A 12612-nucleotide genomic window follows, 5' to 3' on the forward strand; every position below is an offset into this window, starting at 1 on the left:
CACCTTTGCCCACTATGAGGGATTCGGGTTTTCATTAGGTACCACTGTTTCGCGAGACGACGGTGGTACAGAGCAGAGGAGATTGGAGTTCTCTTCTCCTGGCAGCAGTGTTTTCTCCTCCAGTTTTGTTGGGATTTCAGCAAACAGTTCGATGAGTTATCAGAAGACTTCTAAGTTGCCTAGAGCTGCCAGGCAGTGCATATGCAGGAAGGAGAAAATTTTGAAAAATGCAGGTATTTTAGAGGATGACGAGCATATAGATGGGATGTATGATAGTATGGTTTGTGCAGATACGATGATAGAGATGGAAAATATGCTGAAAACTGATATGCAGAGTTGTCACAGTAATGTATTAGTGCAATCCCTGGACATGTTTCATGAAATTGCAGATTTTGTGTCATAGATAGAGTCAGAGGCTGAGATGGCTCAGAGAAAAGTGTTGAGTGCTGAAGAAATTCAGCAAACAGAGTTTCCAGCTGATTATGATCAGCTTAAAGAGACACAGAGGGCTGAGAACTTTCAGCCAGCAGAGTTTACTGCTGAAATATTTCAGCATCCAGAGTTTAGGGTTGTTCCTATGCAGTCCACAGAGCAGAGGGCTGAGGATATTCAGCCACCAGAGTGCAGAATTGCTGATTTACAGCAAGATTTGAGTAATGCAGAGGATCATAATGAAGCCAAGGTTGACACGAAATACAAGACTATGGATAAGAAGGTGGATGCTATAGGCAAGATTATAGAGTATTGTTCTACCACTTCAGAGATACAGAGATTCATTGGAGCTTGTGTGTTTTACATGATTTGGATACCCCATTTTGCACACATAGTAGATTGTTTATATCAGCTACTTCGAAAAGGGCAAAAGTTCTATTGGGATGAGAGCCACACTAGAGCCATGCGAAAATTGAAGAAGTTATTGCAGATTGCTCCTACTCTCAGGAAAGCAGATTATAATTGCGGAAGGCCTATTGTATTGACAGTAGACACTAGTCCAATTGGCATAGGTTGGGCTGTGGGTCCAGATGATACAGATGGAAACATGTATGCTATTCGGTTTGGGGCGAAAGTCCTAAATGAGAGACAGAGGAGATATCCGCAAATCAAGAGGGAGTTACTGGGGATTGTTATGGCTCTTAAATGTGATAAGGAGTACTTTATTGGAGCTTCAGTTGTGGTAGAGACAGATTGCTTGCCATTGATAGGTATGATTACGAGTTGCTCTACTCCGGATATAGCTATGCTAAGATGGATTGCATACATTAAGTCATTAAATCTGGAATTTAAACACATAGTAGGGAAGGATAATTCAATGGCAGATATACTGTCTAGAGCCAGATATGATGATGATGCAAAAATTTCAGCCGCTATGGTTGATCATGTTTGCCATGTCTATGATATCGTGGCTTTCATAGAAGAACTCTATGTTGGAGATTGGTTGCAAATTGGCAAGTACCTTAGTACACTAAGCAAAAGAGATGAATGGACAAATGAAGAGTTCAAGAAGATCAAAAGAAAATCCTATGGTTACTTTCTCAAGGACAGATTTCTTTGAAAGCATCCGAAGAAAAGAGGCGGATTACCTTTGCGGGTTGTCTGCGATAGAGAGACACAATTATAGGTGATGAGGGAGTTTCATGAGAGTCCTTGGGCTGGTCATAGAGGAGTGTGGGCTAGTTATGAGAAAATCACGGAGAAATATTGGTGGAAAGGCATGTATAGAGATGTTTCTCACTTTGTAGAGACTTGTAGAGATTGCCAGATGTATTCGGTAGTGCGTCATCGAGATGAGCTTCATCTGACCTATCCGCTATGCATTCATTATAAGTGGGTAGTTGACTTGGTTACTATGCCTATGGGTCTATGGTAGATGAGATATATTGTTTTGGCTAGAGAGGATCTTACCAATCATGTTGAGGGCAGATATTTGAGAACGAAGACCACTAGTGTAGTGTGTAAGTTCTTATTGGAAGAAATTTTCTACAGGTATGGCTGTGTGGGTAAGATCACTACGGATCGCGGTGAATTGGATGCAGATGAAGCTAGGGAGTTTTTCTCTCAACTAGGAATCAAGTTGTCTTTAACCACAGCATACAATCCAGAGGGAAATGGGAAGAGTGAAAGAGGGCATCCGCCGATAGTGAAAGAATTAGCCAAAGCATGCAGAGGATGGATTGGAGAATGGCCGAGACTTCTACCATTTGCTTTGTGGGCTGATCGTACGACTCACAGTGTCACCACAGGATATATGCCCGCAGAGTTGATGTATGGTCAGAAACTGGTTATGCCGACCAAGACTTGTGCTTTGACTTAATCAGTTTTACCTTGGCAGGAGGATTTGACGAGAGAGGAGCTCTTAGCTCTTTGGATTCGGCAGTTGGAGAGAAGACCAGAGGATATTCAACTAGCTATTGACAGGTTGAAGGTTGTTAGACTAAGGGCAGATATTTGAGAACGAAGACCACTAGTGTAGTGTGTAAGTTCTTATTGGAAGAAATTTTCTACAGGTATGGCTGTGTGGGTAAGATCACTACGGATCGCGGTGAATTGGATGCAGATGAAGCTAGGGAGTTTTTCTCTCAACTAGGAATCAAGTTGGCTCTAACCACGGCATACAATCCAGAGGGAAATGGGAAGAGTGAAAGAGGGCATCCGCCGATAGTGAAAGCATTAACCAAAGCATGCAGAGGACGGATTGGAGAATGGCCGAGACTTCTACCATTTGCTTTGTGGGCTGATCGTATGACTCACAGTGTCACCACAGGATATATGCCCGCAGAGTTGATGTATGGTCAGAAACCGATTATGCCGACCTAGACTTGTGCTTTGACTTGATCAATTTTACCTTGGCAGGAGGATTTGACAAGAGTGGAGCTCTTAGCTCTTTGGATTTGGCAGTTGGAGAGAAGATCAGAGGATATTCATCTAGCTATTGACATGTTGAAGGTTGCTAGACTAAGAAATAAGGACAGGTTTGATAGCACACATCGCTTGCGGCCTAGAGCAATAGAAGAGGGAGAGTGGGTATTAGTCTTTGATAGCAGCCTCGAAAATCAGCATACTGCACTTCGAAAGATGGTGAAAAGATGGTTTGGGCCGTACATAGTCAGTTGACAATGCAACATATGAGCTCACTGAATTGGGCGGGACAGTGCTTAGAGTGCCTATTGCAGGAAAAAAAATCAAGATTTTCAAGAAAATAGATGATGAAGATTATGCATTGGAAGAATTTGCAAAAGAAGAGCAACGAGAAGAAACTCCAATAGAAGAGACAGATGATATGACAGATAATCTTGTTGATATACTGGAAATGCACAATGAAGAGATTGATCTGTTTGTGGATCTTGATGATAATGATCATCGGTAGTTGGCCCATCCGGAGGATGCGCAGGATTAGAGGGGGTGGATATCGTATTGCTGCGCATTCGAGGTGTGAAATCCACTTAAATGTTGTGTGTGTGACATTTGTTACTTTGTACATACTTAGTTGTTGTGTTTACATTTATTTTGTGCGTGTGAGTATAGTGGAGAGAAGTTTGGAGGCATAGTGGTGGGCATGAAGGGATGCTTTCAGCCTATGTTGAGCAGGGCTAAGGAGAGAAGGCTTTACATTGGACAAGCGTTACATGTTGATGCCCTTCAGAAAAGATTCACATCAGACATTTATGTTCATAGTACCCTGGTGTCTATGTATAGCAAATGTGGAAGCATTGTAGAAGCGGAGAATGTGTTTGATGGGTTGTCTGAGCACACTGTTGTGTTATGGAATGCTTTGTTTTTTGTCTATCTAGAGGTTATGATCTGCTTCCTGAATTTGGAATGGCACTTTTCTGCATGTATGGTTGATGCTCAAGCCCTCTTCATGGAATGCTCGAATGGGAGAAGGCCGCTTTTATGGTTTAAAAACAAAAGGAGGCTGCTATTCTGAGTGGAATATATAGTGCTGGGGAAGATGACAAAGGGGGCGTGAGAAAGAAAAATCAAGAAGGACTATTTTTGAAAGGGGAGTTTTGGAGGCAAAAGGGGGCGTAAGAAAGGAGAGAGAAAGAAAATGGATTTTTTTTTCGTGAATGGAAGGAGAAAGGGAAAGAAAAATCTTGGCACCTTCAGAAGGAAATCACAGAGGAGAATAGGGGAGGAGAAATGACCACATCAGAAATGATAAAGAAGGATGTGTATGGGAACGTGAGGACAAGAAGCTGAAGACTCATCGACCAAGACGGCGGACAATCAATCGTGGACGAAGAACGCGGAAGCTACTGTGATGGGTGCTCCTCTAAAAAACGCCATTACCTTCTTCATCAAGCTTCGTGGTGGATTGCAAACCGTCAAAGTTGTTCAAGACATCCTCTACATGGCATCTTATATACTGGAATTGAAGCTCCTTAGGTGAATGAATCGTCAGCACTCACCGTCGAGGGCACTACTGTTAAGATTCATCTAGCCCAAGCTAGGATTCTCTACACCTTCCCCGTCATCTGATTTCATTGTTAAGTAGTCGTGGGTAAGAAGAAGAGAGGCTGCGACGAAGCCAAACGGAGAAGACGAGGTTAAGTGCGAGAACTGTAGAGGGATCCTTCTCTACAAAATCTGGGTTCGATGCTCAAGTATACTCTACATGGTCTTCACACCATGGCCGCAGTTTGAAGCAGATGTCGCTGCCAAAAGAAGGCCAAAACAACAGTACAAAACCTTTGCTTATCCTGGCGTAAGACAGAAATGAAAGACCAGACCCACTAAAGAACTTTGAAACTTATCGTAAAGGCTGGGACATTAAGAACGAGCATTATTGGGCTTCAACTGGATTTACTGGTGGCCCTGGTTAACCAAATATCTAGAGTATCTATAGCCAGTTCTGCGGTCAATAAAGTTAGTGTCTACAATAGTTTCAGGTTCAAGGATTTATGTTTCTTCTTCTAACAAAGGAGGGTTTTCATAGATAGGGTAAATAGGTAATTGGCCTCTAAAAGGCCATAACAAAATGATATGAAAAGTGTTAAGAATTTTCCAATGTTGGGGTATTTCTAATTTAAATGCATTGTCATTGCTTTTGTGAATGATTTTGAAAGGTCCATAAAATCTGGGACTAATTTAACGACATGATGTTTCTCAACACTTTCCAGTCTTCTCTTTTCAATGCGTAACCAAACATAATCATCAACATTGAAACTCATGGCTTTTCTTTTCTTATTAGCTTGTTTAGTGTATGATTGCTGGGATTTCGTAATCATGTCTTTAACTTCAGCAAAAATAGTAGCATGCATATTGACAATATCATTAGCAGCTTTAACTTTTTTTACAATGATGTAACAGGTGTAGGCAATCTATGTCCATAAATGATTTCAAAAGGTGATTTTTGTGTAGCCGTATGTGGTTTATTATTGTATGCAAATTGAAGTAGATGCAAATGTGTATCCCATGTTTGTGGTTTTGAAATTGTGTATGCAGGCAAAAGATCTACAATTGTAGTGTTAGTAGCTTCTGTTTTCCCATTGGTTTCAGGATGAAATACTGATGAGAAATCAATCTTAGTACCTAAATTAGAAAACGAAGTAGTCCAAAAGTTGTTACAGAATCTAGAATCATGATCTGAAATAATAACTTTTGGCAAACCATGGTTAGTGAAAACAGTCTTCAAAAATAATTTTGCAACTTGAGATGTAGTTAATGTTTTCTTGCATGGAAGAAAATATGCTTGTTTTCTAAATCAATCTACTATAGTCCAAATCATATCATGATTAGCTTGTGTGTTAGGCAAACTAGTTATAAAATCCATTAAAATATGTTCCCATGGTCGTTCAAGAATTAGTAAAGGCATTAACAAATCATATTGCTTACCATGGTGTCGCTTGACTCTTTGGCAAATTAAACATTCAAAAACAAAGTTAGAAACATCATATTCTATTTGTGGCCAATAAAAATCTTCAACTAATGTTCTTAAAGTAGAAATAATACCTCTATGGCCTTGATATAGGGGACAATGAATTTCGTGCAGCACAAATAATCTAAATGGAATAGTGACACACAATCTTTTCTCATAAAACATAAATCCATCAAAATAAGACAAAGAATCAACTGGAATCCAACTATGAGCAACTAATCTATTCCAATCAGCTTGAAAACTGGGGTCATAGTCATAAGTATTTCATAGGGATAAGGGAATCAAAAGATATAACAGAAATATTATGGATACTTGGTCTTCTACTTAATGCATCAGCAACAACATTCTCTTTTCCAGGTTGATATTTGATAAGGTGATGGAAACTTTTAATAAAAGCAGCACATTTGATATAACGGTTAGAAATTTATGGCTGACTAAGGAGATATTTGATAATTTGTTGGTCAATTTTGATCATGAATTCAGATCCCATTAGATAGTGTTTCCATTGATGTAAGGCTTGTACTATAGCTAACAATTCCTTATCATAGGTAGAATACTTCAATTCAAAGGGTTTAAGTTTGCAACTAGAATAGGCTGTGGGATGTGAATTTTGCATAAGGACACGTCCTATTTCTGATCCGCTAGCATCAATGACTACTAGAAAGAATGGTCGATTTAAATCAAGTAATTGTAAAACAAGTGTATGTGTTAAATCATATTTCAGTAAATAAATCAGACCAATTATATACAACACCTTTCCTTAACAATTTTATCAAAGGTAATGCAAGCAATGAAAAATTTTCTCATAAATTTTCTATAAAAGCTAGCAAGATGTGAGAAAGAACGTAACTCATGCACATTTTTAGGGATTGGCTAATTCAAAATTGCTTATATATTTTTAGAATCAACATGAATACCATCAGAAGAAACAGTATGTTCTAAGTACTCAATTTGGGTTTGGAAAAATTCACTCTTGTCGAGGGTTAGCATATAATTGATTCTCTTTCAACTTGTCCAGGGTTAGCATATAATTGATTCTATTTCAACAATTGAAAAACAAATATAAATGTTCATAATGCTCATTCTCATTCTTACTAAAAACCAATACATCATCAAAGAAAACAATTACACAATGTTGATACATCAAAAATATACGATTCATTATACGATTGAATATAGTTGGTGCATTAGTCAAACAGAAATGCATAATAATAATTCATAATGACCAAATTGAGTTCTAAATGCAGTCTTGAAAATGTCAGGTGTATCCAATTGTACTTGATGATATCCAGATTTGAGATCTATGTTGGTAAAAATAGTGGCTTATTGTAGTTTATCCATGAGGTCATCTACCCTAGGGATCAAATATCTATTCTTAACAATGATCTTATTTAGGGCATGATGGCCAATGCACATCCTATAAGTATTATTTTTCTTCTTGACTAATAGGACCAGTGCACCAAAAGGGGAAGTACTGGGCCTAATGGTTTGGACATGTAGGGGTAAATGAGCAGCAAAACAATCTTTAAATTGTGAAAGAAATTGTGTGTACCTAGGATGCATTTGATTTTCCTTAGCTTCAATTTCATTCACCCATACTAATTATGATTTGCTACCTTTTCTCAATGAATTTATGTAGAATGTTTAAAATATCAATTGTGACATTTAATCTAACTAATTTATCTAATGGTAATTTATAAGCATATTTTTTAATATATTTGACTACTAACTGTGGTGGTAAAAAAAATCTAATTACATGTTAAGAATAATAGGACTTTAATATAAATATATAAATCTATTATTCTATTAAAGATTAAACAAAAACTGGTAAATGTTAGGTAATTGTTAAAAAAATGGAATATAGATTCTCAAACTTAGTATAATGTTAGGGCTTAGTAACAAGTAGGTATAAGGTGTCAAGAATTTTATATTATATATATATATATATATATATATATATACATATATACATATATATATATATACATACATATATATACATATATATATATATATATATATATATATATATTCTCAATATACCAACTTTTAGAATAAATTATCATAAATAAAATTTCATTTAATTTATTAACTAAGATCTCAATGTAAATGATGACATGCTAATGTAGAATACTAAACAAAAGTTGCATAAAATTGAAAAGCATAACCTGGATTTGATTGAGGATCGGTTTCTCATCCTCTAGTCACGTGTGAATAAGATCACCACGAACTTTCTTTATTTATTGATCTTACTTTTTTCATGGATACTATAACCTGCCCGCTTGTCCGCTTGTGGGACATGTCTTAGCAGCCCATCGGGAGGAGAGTCTAGAAGGCTCCGCATGGCACTGGCAAGGAATGTTACAAGGTTGCAAAAACTAGGTCTTCCCGAGTCTGCCCCAAGCAGAAGTGTCCGGCCGTTCCTTGGGATCAACCTAAGGTCAGGGTTCATTTCCTATCAGCAAAGTCTCTAGGAAGAAGCTAGCGTCAAGCTCTAGATGTACCACTTTGTGTAGGAACAACAGAGTTGAAGCACTTTCATGCTACACTTGATTCATGGAGAATGGGAAATGAGAGGGATGTGGGGCTCAACCTCTCTGCCATACGGCATAGTCCCATCCCTTTCCCCTAAAACAAAATAAATCGAGATTCTACATCTACTGACACCACGTCTTCATAGTCTTATTATCTCATCATTTGAGAAAAGTTCCCAGCTAACAGGGACCACCCTTCCGTAGGACGGGACCTAAGTCACGACCATCGCACTTTCCTCAGTTTGCTTTAGTTGTCTAATTACTTGCCACATTATGTTTTGACATGCAAAAGCAGTTTCCTTAATTAATCAAATTAATCACAGGTTCCTTCACACAACTTAGGCACTAGCACAAAAACAATGACAAGCAAATTTCTTTTTCTCCAATATCTGCTCTTTATTTATCAAAAACCTGGAGTACATCCAATATCACACTCGAAGGCTATCCCAAAAATCTACAGGATTGCTGCTTCAAGTTCCGCCTGTTGACTAGTACACGGGGGCCTCGAGATCCCATCTCGAGTCATGTCAGCCTCTTGTGCGGGATCTGGAGGCAAGGGATTTACAGCCAGAGCCTCCCCTGGCACCCAAGTGAACTCCCTCTCTAAGCAGTACCCACAGAGAGACCTCTCGCGGCGGGTTAGGTCCATATACCCGGCACGGCTAACAACCCCCTTGGATAGGTCCAGGTAGACAGTCGGAGGTAACTGTTCTTGCCTCTCCCTCCAGGCTTTCAACCTGAAGCATTAAGTGTTTTCCTTGAATTAGTTCCTTGAGCAAAGAGATCAAATAATGTACCTAAGTATAAGCACGAACATTTCAGAGGTCGTTTGTAAGACCGACTGCTAAGGTGTGACTCCTTTTTCCCCGGATACTCCCAGCATCCGATCTTGGGTCTTTTCGTAACTTGGTGAGATCCCAATAATCTCAAACAAGATTACGCAAGCAAATGGTCTTGGTAAGTTAACTTATTTTTTACTTGCCCTTTTCTCTTAGGTTTTACCTTAGGGTATCTTAATCCCTAACTCAAGCATTAGCTGGTCAGTCAAGGCAACGGACATGCCTTATTCGCAAACCAACCAAGGGTCTTTTAATCTTCTAGTTCCAACCAAGCTCAATTAACACACATGGAAACACATGATTCTTCATTTAGACCTTCAAGATGCACTCTAGATGCATGCGATCCTTCCAATTCTCTTAGTGCGGTTCTATGCAGGATTTCCCAATCAACCTTATCCATCATGTACATGGTGCATTCAGTATAGTTGTACCTCCTAAATGAATTTTATCTCTCTTTATTCCTGGCAACGAGTACTTATTTCTAATGCACCAGATCACATGTGACTTGCATATATAAAAGTCTAGGGTTTTGTCCAACGGTGCAAGTGTATCTCATGAACAGAAACTAACATTTCATGTGTTTCTTTTAACCATGATTGGGAAACGTGAATTCTAAATGACTATTCATGCACTAAACTGGTTAAAAAGCTATCATTTTATGTGAAGTAAGGCGATAACCTTATCATTTTATGTGTGTAAAAGCTATCATTTCATGCATATAATCTTATGCAAATTCCAAACTCTACCATTTTGTGCATGCAACTTAGTAGCTAGAGTAAACAGAACCCTAAGACTCATTCTTGTTCCATGCACGTCACCAACCCTTTCATCTCTTCCATGAGAAATAATACCTAATTAATTTTAAAGCTTAAAACCTGGGCTTGATTTGTGTTTGGTGTGTTGGTCACTCCACTTGCCTCTCCAACATTACCGGTGGCTTTGGCTACTATGGTTTCCGCGACTTTCTTCTTGGAGCCATTTGCCTCGTGGAGATTGGACAGTCCGGACTTTAACGGTTTTCGGGTTGAAAGGTTCGGGTAGGAAAGACTGCTGGATGGGATCCTTCACTGAGAGGGTGGTTTGAGTGTGGATCCTTGTAGTTACTCACCAACTCTCACTCCCTTTCGTTCTTTCTCTCTCTCTCTTTCTCTCTTCTTCTTTTTTTTCTCCTCTTCTTCTCCTTCTTCTCTTCCTCTCCTCTTCCTCTTCTTCTTCTTTTCTCTTATTCTCCTACTCTCCCTCTCTCTCCTTCTCTTCTTCTCCTTCTCCCTCTCCCTCTCCCACTTCTTTTCTCCTTCTTCTCCTTCCCTCTCTTTCTCTTCCTCTTCTCTTCTTTTCTCCTTCTACTCTTCTTCTTCTTCTACTACTACTACTTCTCTCCTCTCTCCTTCTACCTCTTCTTCTTCTTATTCTACCTCTCTCCTTCTCCTTCTTCTTCTCCTCTCCTCTCTTTTACCCCTTTCTTTTTCCTCCTTCTTCTACTTCTCTCTCTCCTTCTCTTCCCTCCTCCTTCTCTCCCTCTTCTTCACTTCTCTCTCCCACTCCTCCTTCTCTCCCTCTTCTTCCCTTCTCTCTCCTCACTACTTCTCTCCTCCTTCTCTCCCCCTTCTTCTCTCTCCTCACTCATTCTATCCTTCTCCTTTTCTCCCTCTTCTTCTCTTCCCTCTCCCTCTTCTTCCTCCTTCTCTCCCACTTCTTCCCTTCTCTCTCCCGCTCCTCCTTCTCTCCTTCTCCTTCTCTCCCTCTTCCTCCTCTTCTCTCTCTCCCTCCTTCTTTCTCTTCCTACTTCCTCAACTTCTTTTTCTCCCTCACACGTCAGGCGCACAATTCACGAGCAGCAAGTATAGTCATACCACTTTCTTGGACATTCTAGTTCAGACAAGTCTGCACAGCCCAGAAGACGAGGCAAAGGCAAGGCTCGTCGGTCGCCAAAGCACGAATAGTTTGTCGCCGCCTGCTGTCACAAGGGGGGAGTGGGCTGAGTCGTAGCCTGGGGTGGTGGTGCAGTTGGCTAGTAATCAGGGGGTGGTTGAGTCGTAGGCCCCAAGGTGCTATTGCAGCAGGTCAAAGGGGGAGGATAACTCCAGTAGAAGGCCCAAGGGGGCACAGCTGCCGTACTAGCGAGGGCAGGGGTGAGCTATAGCTCGTGGAGGGAGAGCATGAGGCTGCAGTATGAGCTGGGACTAGGAGAAGCCTACGTGGTACTGAGGTCGAACGGGGGGAGCTTGCTCTCTGAGTAGCCGAGGGAGGGGAAGGGCCTCCCCTTATATAGGAGGGGAGGAGGTGGGTGGCATGGCCGCCCCTCCCACCTGGGGGGCTCCATGCCCCCAACACTACCACTCCCTCTCTCTCTCCCCCTGACGTGCTATCGGTAGGGAGAGAGAGGGGGGTTAAAAAATTTTGTATTGATGATAAAAAAATTTCCCTTGAAATTATAAAAAGGGGGGGTTCCTATGGGGGGGGAGACATGGGGGAAAAAGAACACAGGAATATACATCCTCTCCCCCTTAGAGGAATTGAGATGTCCTCATCTTGAAAGGACCTGGGGGTACTGTTGGTTGAGAGTATCTTCATCCACCCAGGTGGCATCCTCTTCAAGATAATCTTTCCACTGAATGAGGTATTTTCTCAAGGTCCTTGACCTCAAATCCCTCTCCCTGACATCTAGGACTCTATCACGCCATAGCTCAAGGACTCCTTGGATAGGCATTACAATTTGTTGATCATCAAGTACATGATTCGGATTAGGTAGATACTTTTTCAATAGACTAACGTGGAATACATTATGAATCTTTAGGGTTGCGAGTAGCTGGAGTCTATAAGCATTAGGTCCTAGGCACTTAGTGATCTTATAAGGTCCACAATACCTTGGACTTAGCTTCATGTATTCTCCCAAGGACAGTGAGCTCTTATTAGGGCGTACGTAGATGAAGACCATATCGCCTTCAACGAAGGATCTGTCTTGTCATTTCAAGTCCGCGTAAGCCTTCTGTCTATCCTTGGCGGCTTGGATGTCTTATCTTATTGATTTGATTTGGTACTCAGCTCAACTAGTGGCAAATATTGAATCTGCTTTTTGGGTTCGCGACAGTAGTATGCCCTAAGCATATCTTCAATGACTTGATTGACTCGTTTTGTTTGACCATTAGTTTGGGGATGGTAAGCTATATTGAAACAGAGTTAAGTTCCAATAGCCTCAAAGATAGCCCTCCAGAAGTGTGATGTGAAGAGAGAGTCACGATCACTAATGATTCTTCTAGGTAACCCATGCAGTTTGAATATTTCCTTGATGAATAATCTTGTGATGTCTAAGGCTTTATAGTTTGCCTTGACAGGGATGAGATGTGCAACCTTTGTGAGC

The sequence above is a fragment of the Lygodium microphyllum genome, chromosome 26 (genome assembly GCF_053477565.2).
Source record: "Lygodium microphyllum isolate KBCC chromosome 26, Lygodium_microphyllum_v1.1.10, whole genome shotgun sequence".
Classification (NCBI taxonomy): Eukaryota; Viridiplantae; Streptophyta; class Polypodiopsida; order Schizaeales; family Lygodiaceae; genus Lygodium; species Lygodium microphyllum.